Below are 15936 nucleotides of genomic sequence, written 5' to 3'. Positions count from 1 at the left end.
AAGGAAGAATGCTGTGGCAGTGCTGGCCATAACCAAGCACCCAGTTTCATGCCAGCTCTGAGGAAAACAACCTTGAGTGCGCGGACAGGGCAGCATCCCCAGGGGTGCATCCTGCCTGGCCCAGCCAGCTCAGGACTGAGATGTGCCTCCTTTGCAACCCGGGCTGTAAACAAGCACCTGAGATTGTGTCTGGCCTGAGTCAGCCCCTGGCTTCCCTCACTGTCGCCAAGGTTGGAGGAAATTTGGGAGCAAAGTCCCTCCCAGGACTGCCAGTCCCTTTGTTGGGAGCTGGGAAGAAAACATATCAAAGTTGAGAAGGAGGAAAGGTGTGCCAAAAACTGAATTGAGTAGAAAGGCAATTTTGACTCAGCCAAAGTGTCCTGAATCTCTTAGCTATGAAAATAAAAAAGCACAGTGTGAATCTGCAGCCTAAGAGCCTTCCTAAAAGTGTCAATAATTTCCATATACAAAGAATTTATTTTAGCCTGGGATTTCAATGTAAAGTGATTCGGCTACGGTAAGTAGGACCACTTTATTGCTGTTCACAAATTCACATGCATTTATTCTGCTGAAAATTTGATATAGGGCATTTTTTGTATTCCCATTTATCGCTTGCCAAAAAATAATTAAGAATAGGAGCTAGAAGATTAATTTTAAATAAAAAATCTTCTCAAATGAAAATGTCAGGTCATAAAAATTCCTTTTAAATCATAACAGCATATAAATCTTTGAAATTAACCATGTAATTACAATGTCTATCAACTTTTACCTTGAGCTTTGAGCCTCTCTTTTTAATCTCCCATTCTTTTTTAATGAATAGCTATTTTGAAATTAAAAAGTACTGTTCATTACACATGCCCCACTATAATAGGGTTTTTATCATATTTGCTCTATTTAAAAATACTTGCTACTTTGTAATTATTCACACGCCGATCCCTTCCTATATTGAGTAGAAAATAAAAAATGAAATAGAAGTCAAAGGTGCTTTAGAGCTGAATGATTTACACAATTCATTAAGGACGGTGATTTTTCAGTTAGCATCAGATTAAATGGTTACTTACTCTCAAATAGCCCTTGGGGAGTTGAATTGCTGGGTAGCAAACAGATTAAAGTTTGCATTGAAAGAAAAATTGAATTCAGAGGTAATCAATAGCATAATAGGGGCAGTGAGTGGTGCCTGCTGCCTGAAATGAAATTACCATATTTTTAATCTTAATTTTCCACTCTGTTTATCTGACAGTGTGGATGTGCAATCCAAACAGATAATGAGAGAGTGGGATATTGACACTGCTGTCCTCTGGAGTGCTTGTTTTCAGTGATTAAATGCTGTGATCTGTGATTACTTTGTGCAAGGATGTCAGAGCTGCTGGCCAGGACTATGGGAGGGACACTAGCTCAGCAGCTGTAGCTCTCTGGTCTCTCAGGTCCTAATGTCTGAAATTCATTTTCTGCCGGCTATATGGGGAGGGGGGGGAAATTGCCTCTTTATGTATATACTTCTGCTGCACAAATTACAATAATTAATCCCATTACTATTGTTGTCCTGATTCAGAAACGTTTAATTAGATCAATATGTAGTGCACTCTCTCTGTAAGTGCTATATTAACGAGCCGCCAAACTTGTGAGGGATAGTAAGACGTGAGTTATTATACAAAGCATGGCTAGCAAAGTTTGGAGGTAAAAGATTTGCTACAAATCTTTGCAGCAGAAGAAGACGGATAATGGAAACTGTGATTGTACCAGAGATCCAGCAAAGCCAGTTGGTGCAGATATATGAAAATCTGAAATGTAAATAATTCCTATTGTAAGTATAACATGCACAGTCTTTTAAAATGCAAATTTAATGATAGAGATGTTTTTGTAGAAAACATAGAAGGAATTGGGAACAAAATATGATTTAAAAACTGTAATACATTAACATAGCTAACACAACTGGAACACAGAAAAATATAATGCAGCAAACTGTTCTTAACAAACAACCTCGAAGAATTCTTAATTCTACGAGGTATGAAATCTCAAAATATTCCTGGTATTTGTTGCTTAACCCAAATGCAAGGTGATCCACTTGCATTTTGTTTAGAATCAGCGAGACAGTATGTTCAGTATCAGGGCCTGATCCTGTCTGATAATGGGATTACTGGCATATAGGGCGGTTGTTTGTGTCCCTCGGACTTTCAGGAATCAGGCCCTGAAAACAGAATTTGGGAAGTTTTTAAGTGTGCGCGTACGTGCCCGTGTGATGGATGGGTGGATTACTTGAACTGGAGTATGTCAGGTCTTGGCAGTGTATTTATCAGTGACAGCTATCACGTTCTCTGGAGAATTAGCATCTCTCTAGAATAGAGTTTCCACATTTGATCACAGTCTTGTGTTGGACTTCTTGCTTTTCTAACATTGCCACTGGGAGAATCTCCTTGTACATCTTCCCAAACCTTTGTAACAAGGGTTATTTTGGTCTAAGAGAGGTTATAATTTTAGACCGGTTATTAGCTATTTAGCTATTTTCAGGTATTTTTAGGTTTTGGGGTTTTTTTTGGATTTGTTTGTTTGCCTGTATTTTTTATCTTTGCTACAATACAACACAGAAGCCAAGGCTTTATTTTCACAAGTACTAGATTCTCACAGCTACTGTTGCAGTCATTAATGTCTGCAAGATTTTACTCCTCCTGAGAATGAGGTGTAGAAAAAAGAGCTGAAGGACTCCTGAGCACACCTCTGAGCTATGAGCACAAGACCCTCACCCTTTGTGAGTGTCTGCATCTTCATGGGGGTCACGTTTCTTGAGCTCTACTTTTACAGAGGGCAGGGAGAGTACACCTCACAGCAGATAGTTCAGAAATCCCCAAAATTCAGATCCTTCTTTCCTTGCATGTATAGGTGTAAACATGCATACACTAGATGAAAACCAGCTTGATTTCCATGGATGAAAGCTACGGTCCACAAGCATCCTCAAACTTTGCCCCTTTGTAGTAATTTCTACAGGCTGGAGCAGGGATATGGTGCATGAGCTAATGTACAGCTGTTGCCTGATCAAGTGTTCCTCATCAAACAGGGTTGTCTTTGGCCTTCCCCCTACAACTAATTCAAAGAGATGCCATAATGAGCTGATTAATTCTTAATTTTACCTTCCCCTCTCTTTGAACACGCTTTGGATGCTCAGGTGGAAACAAGGCAAAAGAGCTTCTTTACTTAGAGACACCAAATTTGGGAGCTCTGTGAGATCAAATCCCTGAAGGCTCAGAGAACTCCCTGTGTTACTTATAGGGAACAAAAATATTAAAACAACTGCTACTCCAAGAATTAATATAGAAAGTGGAAATTGCCACAGAAATAGCACCCCACTATGCAAACAAAAGGAATACTTGTAGATATAAAATACATTTAAGATATCAAACTGAAATTGATGACTTGAAGTTTCCTCTATTGCCTTCCTTGAAGAAGTATTTTACTGTTTGGTAAACTAGTTCCTACTCCAGATAAACTGATAGTAAAAGGGACTGCAGATGGAAATGAAAAAGGAAGATAAGTTAGAAAAAGACTTCAACACGTCTGTGTCCCACTTTTGGGTGCTAAATTACACCCTGTGAAATTCCCAAAGGTGCAGATCTGGAATATTTCAATTTAGTTGCTACACATGATAAGAATTTGGAGTTTGATACAAAGAAATATAATATAGCAGCATGTAGCTCAATGCATGTGAACAGAGATATCTGCAGGTATTGGTTAATCCCTGTTAATGTTTTTCTGCGAAGTAACTCATGATTGGCCATGTATCTTGCATGGTGCTATTCCTCTGCCCTCACTTAATGCTTATGAGGATGAAGGTTCTGACGTAGCACTACTGAAATTAATGGAAGTTTTATCACTGGCTTCTGTGGGGCAAGACGAGAATCAAAATCCTCATGGAGATTTCCACAGTCTTAATTCCCTATTTGTGATTAACCCAATGAGAAGATGGATGAGACTGCGACAGAACCATGAAATCAGTTGCTTTTTCAAGGGCACTGCTAATTTTTGTTGCTTTATGTTTGTTTTGTTTGTTTTTTTTTTTCTGATTTCAAATCTTGCTGTTGGGTCAAATGAAGTAATTATACAAGTCTTTCTAGCACAAATAGTCATGAATGTTAAATTATAATGCCTTTTAAAATGAATACTTAAATATATGACCTTGAAATTAGCTTTTTTTTTTCTTTGCAAATATTTATGTCAGTAAAATTAAAATACACTCCAGTGCTTGGAAAGTGAGTGTAAAAGAGGTGTGAGGCAGAAGCAAATAGTTAAATGTCTGATCAAACATTCATGACAGTATTCACCCACCTTTAGTAAGAAGACAGTATCCAAAATATTCACATAATTACAACCCATGCCTTCAGCAGACATTCAAGTTGACATTATTCTCATATTAATCTTTGAACAGTGCATTGAGGTGATACTTTGTCACTTCCATATGGTCAATGACATGAGTTCCCCTCAGAATTGCCAATATCTCACTGAGTCACTTGCTTTACCATATTTCTTTGAAACTGTTTTCTCCTGAAATTACTATATCTGCTGTGTTTGTCACATCCATTAATATAAAATAAAATGAATTTATATTAGCAATATTTTTTTAAATTGCTAAAAAATCTTGTCATAAGAAACTCCTTTGATTCAAGATGTGGGAGTCAGATTTGCTCTCCTTATTCCACAAACTACTTTAGATAAAGATGACAGGAAGATAGGTGTTTTCCACAGTTACTTAGAGTTTACAAACCTGCTGAAGTTGAGGAGTTCACTTGTGACTAGTGAAGTAAGAAACTGTTAAGAAGAGATGTCAGTGGTAGGAGCAATATGGTTGCAGTTGTTTCTCATGTATTAACACACAGCTACCATTTATGGAAAATTACAAACTCAAATGTGAGCAAGACAGTCCTCTAACTTTCCTTAAATCAGGGACATCTATAGTCATTATTGCTCTTTGCATTGTGTTATCTGTGCATGCATCAAACTCCTTATCAGCACTTTAAAATGCTGATCTCTGAGACTGAGCATATTTCTAATAAACACCCATTGAAATGGAAAGTGGCTAAAAAACTGTTTGAACTTCTTTCCTGTCTTCTGACTATAGAGGTATAGTCCAAGTGAACGCTGGGATTTATAAGAGTACAAAAGCTTTCTTCTACCCATGTACCTGCAGTCACCACTTTAAGTATATTGAGCTTCGGAGCACACAAAGGAGAGGCAGAAAATCCAAACCAATCTCTTCTCTATCACTCCGTAAATCCTGACATGCTCCATCACCTCTTCAAAATAGTGAGCTGCCCTTCCCCAAAACGGAGAAAAGAAACAAAATCAAACGGAAAACAATGAAGGAGGGATAATCTGATCTTTAAATAAGGAGACATGTTGCTTGGGGCTTAAGCAGGGTAAAGTTTCACAATGATGTCACCTTCTTCTGAGAACGTGACCCCTGTGAGAGGTGAAGGGTGAAATATAAATACCGCTAATCCATTGTGTTTGTATATCTCTTAAATATGTGCCAAGTTTGGCATGACTGACTCCACCAACTGTCTGGCAAACTAGGAAGTCTTCACTACAGGCTTTGAATGAGCAGTATTCATGGAAAGCAAACGGCTGCTCTTTTTTTTTTCTGAGTGAAGTACAGCTCATTGATGTATTTTCTTTAAAAATAGACCTATTTTTTGGTCTCTTTTCTGACAAAACTCTGATTTTTCACAGACAAAAGCAGAGGAACCATCGCTTTTCATGCAGACAGCAATATCCTCCACATATAGTGGTTTCCACAATCCCAAGTTAAAATTCACATGTGCAAAGTTCATTGTTTGTTTGTTTTGAAAATCTACTTCAATCCAAACAGGAATGCATTCAGGAAAGTCATGTTGTCCATGTGATACAGGCTCTTGGAGTGGATGACTGACACCATGCTCTCTCCTTGCCTGTCTGTCTATGTGTTGATAAAGGTAGAAGAGGGCTACAACAGTAGATATTTCTATTTTTAGGAGACACAAATAAAATATATTCAGAATAGAAAAGTTCTAAGAATTTTAAGGATGTCAGTGATCAACATTTTTTTTGTTATTGGAATATCCTTAGAGAAATCCATGTGTCAGTGTAGTGGGAGCAGAAATGGAAACTGATTGAGAAACCACTGTCCAAACTCTTTTTATTGTTCATATGATATCTGTCTACTTTTAAGACCAGCAACATATGAAGCACAAATATAGACTGCATTTTAATAATATTGTTATTTAAAAGCACAAATGCTTATGGGCATAACAGCTGATAAGAGGACCAGAAGCTGCTGCCTCAACTCATAGAATAGAAGCAAAATCAGTTCTTTGCCACTTGGGCCAGGGAATTTGTTTAATCTAACATTTCTCTGCAGAGAATTTTACTGAGAGGGACACAGAGAGAAGGGGGATGAAGGAGAAGAGAGAAATACTTATCTGTTTTTAAGAAGAAAGACAAACTTTGGCAAAAATGTTGTACCCTAGGAGGCACAGCTTTTCCATGCAAGGGAAGATCCTGCAAAATCCTTTTCTGTGAACTTGAGAAATGCATTTCTGCCCTGCTCCCACCTAGCCAGGTTGGCAGGCATTTCTGTTGTCTCTCACTCATTCTTCCTTTCTTATTGCAAAAAAAAAGTTTCCTCTTTTCACTGCTTAGGGCTTACACAACCTGTTGTCATCCAACCTTGTATCTTTATTTTAAGTAGGTCCCCATTGGTTTTGTCTGGGCAAAATGTTTGTCTTTTCCATGCTAAATTTGTACACAGGTAGTCTTGAAATTTTTGCAGTGCGTCAAAGAGTTGCATGTGATGATCTCAAGATTATCAGTCAAAACTGATTCTATGTATTTCTCCAAGTTCTGATTTTTCCTTGAAACAAAGACATTGCTAGTTTCTGTAGTCTGCACAGTATTCATCATAATCAAATCCTAACCCAAGGATGAGGCTCCTGGTTGGTCCCATAGTATCAGTTCAGTAATACCTAAAGCATGAAAGGCTAAATTTGTACATCACTTTGATTCTGTTCCAATGTTCATGCATGTACCAGTCTTCTACTGGTATTTCACTGTATTTCACTGTCCCCATGTGCAGGAAGATGGGTAGAAGCCACACAGTGACTCGCTCATGTGCCTGAACATTTGTCTAGAGTGATTTTACATGTCTTAAAGCACTGAAGACATTCATGTGGGCTAGAAGGTATGATACAGAACCTACAGAACCCACTGTGGAGAGGCCACAGAGCCCAGGTAAGACAGCCCAAAGCATCTAATGTGACCCTGTACATCTCTTGATGCTTGGGAATGTTACCAGAGCAACTATTTGTGACCTGTGCTAGACAGCCATGTCAGGCTGGAGCATGGATACTCCTCTACACAGGCCAGAAAGCCTGCCAAAAAACAACAAAAGTACTCGAGGAACATTAAAGTTTCTGCCTAACTTTTATTTAGCTGTTAATTAAGCCACTGGCTGTGTCTAGACTACAGGACCTGGGAGTGCTGCCAAACGTCTGTGCATGGTGTGTACCCACCCTGCTGCATCCTGGCTCCAGCCTGGGGTGGGATGCCCGTGTTTCCTCCCCACAGTGCCTGGCCCCGCCAGGAGCCCCAGCACACTCCCATCAGCACTGCATTTGGGTGTCCATGATCATCACTCTGGGAGCCTCACAACACACAGTCAAAGGTTAGTGAGAACATGGCCTCTGACATCAAAGTAGCAGACGACTTTACTTTCCAAATAGGTCCCCCTCAAATGCTGGTAATTAAATAATGTAGCCAAGTCCTACTAGCTTTGAGAAATTATGCGGGCAGCTGAACTCAACCTATGGTAAAGTTAAACAATATTTAGTGATTTGAACAGACACCAATTATCTGCATTAACAGAAGGAAAAGCCAAAAGTTGTAGCTCTGTTTGCTGAACCAAAGATATGGATCAAGAAATCAAATACAAGGGCATCTCATAAGGCATAAAGAAGAGGTTGATTCACTACTTAAAATTCAATAGTTTTCATTTGTTGACTCAAGCTGCAGATCTGGCTTGGTACAAAAATGGTATTTTCTCTCTTGTTTTGGGTCACTATACATTTAAGTATATCTCTTGGGATGGCCTCAATATCTGAGATACAATCTAAATAGCTTCATGGCATGGTTCACTCTGTACATGGACTAATACAAGAAAACTGTGAAGAGGAGAAAGAAAACCTTGCCTGGGAAGCAACAGGAAATACAAGAACTGATAGCAGGATTCAATGGCAGTCCAAGGAGAAGGACAGGGCAAGTGGCAAGAAGCAAGAAACTTTTGTTGCTTGAGTAAATTAACTCACAGCACTTTTGCAAGGTTGGTGTATAGTTCTCAATTTAGAAGTGAATGACAAAACTAGTGCAAGTTCATAAGGTCAGAGTCACTTTTCTCTCTGAAATGTATGTGCCAGCTAGAGGTAGCATTTACCAAGACACAGTGAGAGACAGGAGCTGTTTAAGAGATTTATCTGATCACAAAACATACATCTAAATGAACATTTATCTAAAAAGTGTACATTTTTCTCCTTTCACTGAGATGAAACTTCAGAGCCATTGTCTCGTGCAGCCTTCTACAGGTCAGGAAAGAGAAAGCTGGTGCAGATATTTGCTGCCAAGAAGAAGCTGTCCATAACCTCTGCAGCTTCTCCTTGTAGTCAGATCTATACATTGTGCAAAAGCCATGTACTACACCAAGATCTCTCCTTTCTGAGGACACCTAAACAAGGACACTGCAGCTAACACCTTCATCTTAGCAGCAGGTCCAGACTTTGTGTTTGTTTTGAGGAACAGAGACTGTCATGTGGTCAGGAAATCACTGAGATAACACAGACAAAAGGATGTCCAGTCATCACTTCGTGGTTAGTGGTGTGATAACATCGGCCTGGAGCTTTGCAGGGCAGTCTCCAGAGGAGACCAAATCAGTCACATCATCTCAAGACACTCCAAGTACAACCCATCTGCCCCTGGTTTTGGATAGGCAAGAAAATCTGTCTCTAAGAATTGCCACCTCATTTCCAGCACTGAAGAGTTGCTATACTTCAGAGATGGACCCATTTTAGAGATGAAAGAAGAAAGCAAATATCCTCACTGTTCATACATCTGTTCTGCCTAAGCCCTGTATATACCCATACCTGGTATAATACAGAATTGCTGGCAAGACAGACTTTTTTTTCCTGGAGTAAAAGCTTGCTATCAATATAAGAAAAACAATCTGGAACTGAGACACCTGCCATAATATTATTTTCCTTTGATACTGTATTTCATTTGAGCTTGACTTTAAAAGGACATGTGTGCCCGTGTGTGTCAGAAAAATGGTAGATTTAACTGTAGAAAGTGGAGTCAGCAGTCATGAAAACTTTTACCATGTGACAAGTATGTAATCTCCCTGTAACACCAGATCATAATATATAATATATAGCTGAGAACTGAGCAGAAAGGAGAAAATAAGTCATTTACAAGTAGTCTCTTGTGTCTTACCTTTATTACAGAAGGGCTTTGCATAAAGTCTGTCTTGGCAGCTTTTAGTGTGCCACTCTGCAAATAAAAGAGAGAGGAGGATTGCCCAGGCAGCAGGCTTTCTGGACACAAGTTATAATTTCTCTCCCTGTTAATAGTGAGTCTCGGGTAGAAGAAAATAATTCACCCAGTGTGGGGCATGTAACCTACTGTGTGTGCACATTAGCAGTGATACAGAGAGCCCTGATGATACCGGTAAATGAAGAGTTAGAGCAACTAACCCAGATGGCTTCAGGTCTTACAGGTATCACTCACATTTGGATCAATATGTAACAGCAATTCACATGCATTTGATGGACCAGGATCTTTAAAATTTTACTGACTATTATTGTACAGCTATAGGGGACGATTCTTCCCAGGCACTAGCAGTGGTAGTAAATATTTATATTTATATTATGGTGGTGTCCAAAAGAATCAGGAGGGGAGCATTATGCATAGAACTGTATAAAAAAGAAAAGACATAATCCCTTCCCTGTGGAGTTAACCATCTAGAGGACACAAATAAAAGGTAGAAGAATGAGAATAAAATGTACATGCAAATGAGTATAGCAATGAATTGGGGCAGCTTTGTAAGATTTTTTTTTATTATTATTCATATAAGGAGGAGATAAAGATGCACAATGGTTGCTATCAAGTCACTGGGACATTCTAGGGGTCTGGAGTTCATTTCTGTTTCAGAAAAGTGGGGTTATTAAAATTTTCTACATTTTTTTAATAGAAGAAGGTGAAAAATGCAAATCATAGTAATTTCTGCTTCTTTGGATGTGTAACTATTGGATCAGGATTTTGTCATCTGTAATATGCTAAGGAATGAGCCATAATTTTCCAATCATGTGCAAATAGATGACACATAAGAGATCCAACTGCTGATACTGTCATACCTGGTTTTAGTGTGGGTCTCACATGAATAGTGCATCAGCTGCATCCCCTGGGAGGGACATCCACCCCTCTCCTCTTGGGGATGTATGGAAAGCAAACCTACCACAAGTGTACATACACACCTGATGAGCAATTCCTGCTCCCTTACAGAAAAAGAAATTAAAAAATCAAGGTTAAGTTACACTTGCCTGCTTTCCAAACCCTGGTGGAAGAGAGGGAGTAGGAGGGTCACCCTCGGGAGGCTGTAGGGCCAATTGCCGTTGTTCCTGGACCACCACCTCTGTGGTGTTATTGTGTGGCTGAGAGGGGTGAGCGGGGAGGGGAACTGCCCCTCTCCCAAACCCATCCCTGCTGCCCAAGGGAGCAGCTCTGGTGGTAGGTAAGCCTCAGTAGGAAAGAAGAGCATTAAGATTTGGTATCTAGCTCCTGAGTTTCTCTCCCTGAATTGCTGAATGTTTACCAGTTAAAGTGAAGTTCTTGGGGTGGATATTAGCAAAGAAGGAACTAATTAGGCAACTTCTGCAATCCTGTCAACACTGCTCTGGCTTGCTGGTAGAGGCTGAGGCATTTTCACATTTTATTCTTCTTTATTCTGAGCATTTTCCAGGTAACAGGGAAGGGGAAGAAAATGACAACCTTTTAAAACTGCCTCCCTCTAACTAACCTTGACAGAGAGATGAAACTGCTTTTTCTCATGTTTTCCTGTCATAATACTTACCCTCTTTTCCCCCTTCATTTCATGGCAACCTGTAATCCTGGAACCGATCTAAAGAGGCCTTGTTTTGCACATATCTGTGTCTAATAAAATGTATTCTTCATCACTCTTCAGGAAAAAAAAGTTGTCCTAAGACACTGAGAGCAAAGCAAGGCTTCAAGCGACGCAGTAACAGTTTCATTGTTTAACTTAAATAATGAAGGCTTTAGGGTTCTGGTTTTTATTTTTAAATGTTGGAAGTGAAATATGGTAGTGATGTTTGAGTTATGAACAATGTCATTTATTCCTTTTCTGCTTAAGAGTCAATATTACAGCAATGTTCTAGGCTACAGTGCTCTTAGCTGTAGGCAATATTGGTTAGCTAGATTTGGGGCATAAATACGTAAAAAAGAAGGATGGCAAGGAAATCTAACACTAGTTTGTGTGCTGCTTTCTGGAAAATTTAATTCTTGTTTCTTGTAGTTTGTCCTTGTCCAACACGAGAGGAGTAAGAGTTGATTAAAGAAACAAAGAACATGCACAAGCATAATATAAAGCTGGCAACTTAAATTTACATAACTGAAGTTCTTAGTTTAAGAGACATAAATAAGGAAAAAAATTCCCTCCAGGAATTCAAACAAAACTTATTTGGATTTCGTATTTTCAACATTATAAACAAAATCCTCATTGCTCAAAAGCAGAAAAAAACTTAAAGGATATAGTTGCAGGAAAGGAAAGAAGGAGGTTTAAGCTTCTGAGATGTATTAGAAATGCATTCTAAGATCAGAAGGACATACATTATTATCTGTTCTGACCCTAAATGCCTTTGTCTGATCATTTGTTTCTTTTGTGATGCTGCAGAGAGCTGCTCTCTTGGAGGAGGCTGTTTAGCAACTACCAGTGGCTAAATTACTGATGAGGACAGTCTCATGGTTGAGTGAGGTTAGAAATGGGTCTCCTCATCATTCCCACTCTGGATGTTCATTTGTTTCTCTGCTTTTACTGCTGTTTCAGCTTATGGCATGAATTCCGTCTCCCTCCCCTGCAATATATTTTCATTACATCTGGGTTTAGTACTGTATTTTTAAAGTTCCCTTTTTTTTCCTCACAGTTTCTTGTTTAGTCTGTGCACACAAACAATAACACCTCACAGTTGAAAATGTTACACTGGACCAAAGAACTTTCTGTTTTCTAGCTCAGAAATAAAATTCTACAGGTGTGTCTGCAAGTGTCAAGTGAAAAAAAACCCACAAAAACAACACAACACAATCACATGGAAATGGCAAAAACAATGGCAGCATTAGAAAGGTTTGATTATTCATATGATAATGGGCAGCTTTAATGTGAACTTTTTACATAGTTGAGCCAGTGAGATCAATTTAATCCGGGTGGGTTATTCTTCTCTTAGTGTAAAAGACCATTGATTCCTTCTACTGGCTCAGTGAGGGACCTCTTCGGCACAGTGGCACTCTGAGGAAGCTGGTTGAAAGCCACTGAAATCAGCAGGAGCTTTTTAATTGACTCTGAACCAGGTCCCAACACTGTACATAGCTGCTGTCCTTCTGCAAAACTTTCTGTTTGTTGAATACAATTGGATTACCTAAATAAAACTCAGTTTTCCCGGTTAAATATTCTGTGTGAATCAATTCTTTATGGAGAAAATATTTTGCCTGCACTACATCTGCTGTGTGTTTAAAGTCTGTAAGTGTTGCCATTTATAATTGCTTCATCATCCTTTGTTCAGGTGACTAATTATAATAAAATATATTTTATGCATAAAACAGTATGAGACTCGTTTTTATACATTTCATTTAATTACTTTTTACTGTGACAAATCACATTGTTAGAAATGTACTAACAGATGGGGTGGATTTTAAAGTCAGTATAAATTATGACTCCTTAATTTTTGCAAGTGTTGAAGAATTTAATTGTCTCCATTCAGATTTTTGGCTTAAATCCTGTGGTTTGACTTGTTAGGATTCCAGACATGCAACACAAGGAGCAGAGAATTTCTGGACTGTGTGGTGTCTTTTGGGGAAAAAAGTAAAAAAAAAAAAAGAAAAAAAGAAAAAAAAGAAAAAAGAAAAAAGAAAAAAAAAGTTCTAAGAGGCAAAGGAAGTTAGGACAAAAGGAAGGTCTGAACAAAAGTGCTCAAAATGGCCCATCCCAGAGCCAGGGTTAGGATGTCGAAGGGCTCTCATTGAATAGCCCTGCTTGTTAGGGGCAGCAGAAGCAGGACTCTCTTGTGTTGCCCTCAGAGCAGCTGCAATGAAATAAATTCTCTGAGTGTAACCCCAGTCCAGGAGTGGGGGAAACTCTTATTTAAGTATACAATCAGAGCACGAGTAGCTGCAGCAAGCTGTAAAACATAGCAGAGAAACACTGTTTCAGTATGCCATTTTTGCTTTTCTTCTTTTCTCTTTTCTTTTCTTTCTTTTCTTTTCTTTTCTTTTCTTTTCTTTTCTTTTCTTTTCTTTTCTTTTCTTTTCTTTTCCTTCTTCTTCCCCTTTCCCCCTTCCTTCCTTCTTCACCTTCCCTCCCCTCCTGCAAACCTGGGCAGGTGGGCTACCATGGGCAAAGCCATATTTTTCATCCACTTTTCCGTCACCATTCTTCTCAAATCCTCCCAGACACATCCTATCAGTCACCTGCAGCTCTTTGTGGTGCTCATGATGGTCTTCAGATTACTCTTAAACTGTCTGAATAGCTCACTTCATCAGGCAACATCAGGATTCTTTGAGAAATGGCTCCTTGATCAGGTGATGATTATAAAAATGTGTGAATTGGAAACAGAAGTGGCTAGGTTTCCCAGAGGACCAAATTGAGGATGACTGACCCAACTGCCTCCCATCAGCCCCTCAAGTGATGCCCTGAAATGTTTGTCTTCCTGGTAGATCTGTGCTTGGCACACTCATTCCCCTTTTGGATCCAAAATTCCCTTGTAGTAATCCCCAGATGTCTCCCCATGTCCTCACCTGAAGAAAGGCTTGCGCCCACATTCTCCAGTGGGTGGAGGATTTATGCCTGTGCTCAAAATGAAGTAGAGATGTTATTTACATTGGCACTTGCTGTTTTCAGCACCACTGATTTCTGCCCACGAGGCTTCATTCATACATAGAGTACATGCGATGCAGAGCAGGCATACAGGTGTGTGAAATAAATTCCACTACGTGTGCCATTCTACTTCTGAAGATAAAAACCACATTAAGTTAATGAGGAATGTCATCAAGTGCTAGCAAATGATTAAGCTCATAGATCAGTGGCTATAAGGCTGTGGTGTTGACTAGCAGGCTGTGGTTTTTTCCATGCCTGCCAGTTTTGAACTGCTATTACAGATTTTGGAAACCCTGGATTTAGAGTTTGATTTTGAAAGTTTAGCTGATTCAGAGATTAGGAAGCACCAATACAGCATCCGTACCCATTATCTCATGATTTAAATGTTCTCTGTTTTACATTAGCTAATGATTTAAGTGCCATTAGATATCTTTGTATGACATCCGATATGAAATAATCAACTAGCTTAGTGTAACATTGGTCCCATCAATCAAAATCCCTGTCCCTCACACAGCATTTTTAATGAAATGTTGGTAAGAAAACCAACAGACTCAAGTATGGCATTAAAATTAAGCGGGTGAAAGGTGACATTTCATTATTCAATATTTTTTTTTGTCTTGGAGTCCCATTTCATTTCAACAAAGAGCCTAGGAGGGACATTTGCTCAGAAAATGTTTTCTAACTCCCAAACTATCTGTCCTATTATTGGTGTTTAAGCTGATTTGCAGATAATATAGCAACATTCCATGGAGAAAAAAGTCATCATATCTTTTAAAAATATACCTGATGCTGGAGCTTGACATAGTTTTTCTAAGAGAGGATCCTAGTAGGTCTTTGTATTCTTATGTTCCCTATGATGAGATGAGTGTCAGCTCAAGTCATAGTTTTAGTGGTGATAAATAAGGTTCCTTATGGTTTTGCCTGTCTGATTTGTAGGTGAGGGTGAAAATGTGTGGATATGAAGATAAAACATTGTCACATGCAGGACCACAGAGCTGTTCTCAGCCCTTTCAGTGGAGTCCTTATTAAAAGATAACATACCAGTAAATTAAAAGCAAACCCAGCATCTTTGCATGCTGTCATAACAGCAGTCTGAACAAGAGGGAAGTGAGTAGCATGGCAGGGACTTGGACCATTTAGTCACCTTCTTCTCCAGTGGCTGAAGCCTCCAGATGGACACGGAAATCTGCTGCTGATGTAGGAAGTGACAGGGCAATAAGGAGAGGCCTTTGGAGGGGGAAAGAAAGAGGAGAAGAGATGAAGGAAGGCCCACAGTGACCCAGGGAGCAGTTGGTCAAGAAGGGGCCAGTGTTTGTTTTGTGGAGTTATGTTTTGTGAAGTTAATAATAAAGGTAAACCCCAGGAAAGGTGTGAAGTTGGAAAGCAAGCCTGTCTGCACCTCTTCTGTTCAAAGCAGAGCAGGGACTCCAGCTGCTTGGAGAGCCACCTTTCTTTGAAGCCATTTTGAGGTGAAAATTTCAGCCCTTTATACAGACAATTAAAGCTTTTCTAATTCCCCTTTAATTTGGGAGTGCTCAGAAAGCTCTCAGCACTTTTGCAGGTAGCTGGCAAGCTCTTTGCCATTCTTTAACACTGTCTTTTCTTTTGCTGAGAGATCAGGATTGAATTATTGTAATATATATGGAAGAGGGACATTAATTAATTCCAAGGAAAAGATGATTTTTAACCTATTTTTATAATTATAATCTAAAGTATATAAACCTGCAGCTGGGACTGAGTTCTTTTAGGACTGTTTCAGATCATCATGA

The sequence above is a fragment of the Lepidothrix coronata genome, unplaced genomic scaffold (genome assembly GCF_001604755.1).
Source record: "Lepidothrix coronata isolate B3197 unplaced genomic scaffold, Lepidothrix_coronata-1.0 Scaffold88, whole genome shotgun sequence".
NCBI classification, from domain to species: Eukaryota; Metazoa; Chordata; class Aves; order Passeriformes; family Pipridae; genus Lepidothrix; species Lepidothrix coronata.
This window is presented reverse-complemented; position numbering follows the sequence as displayed.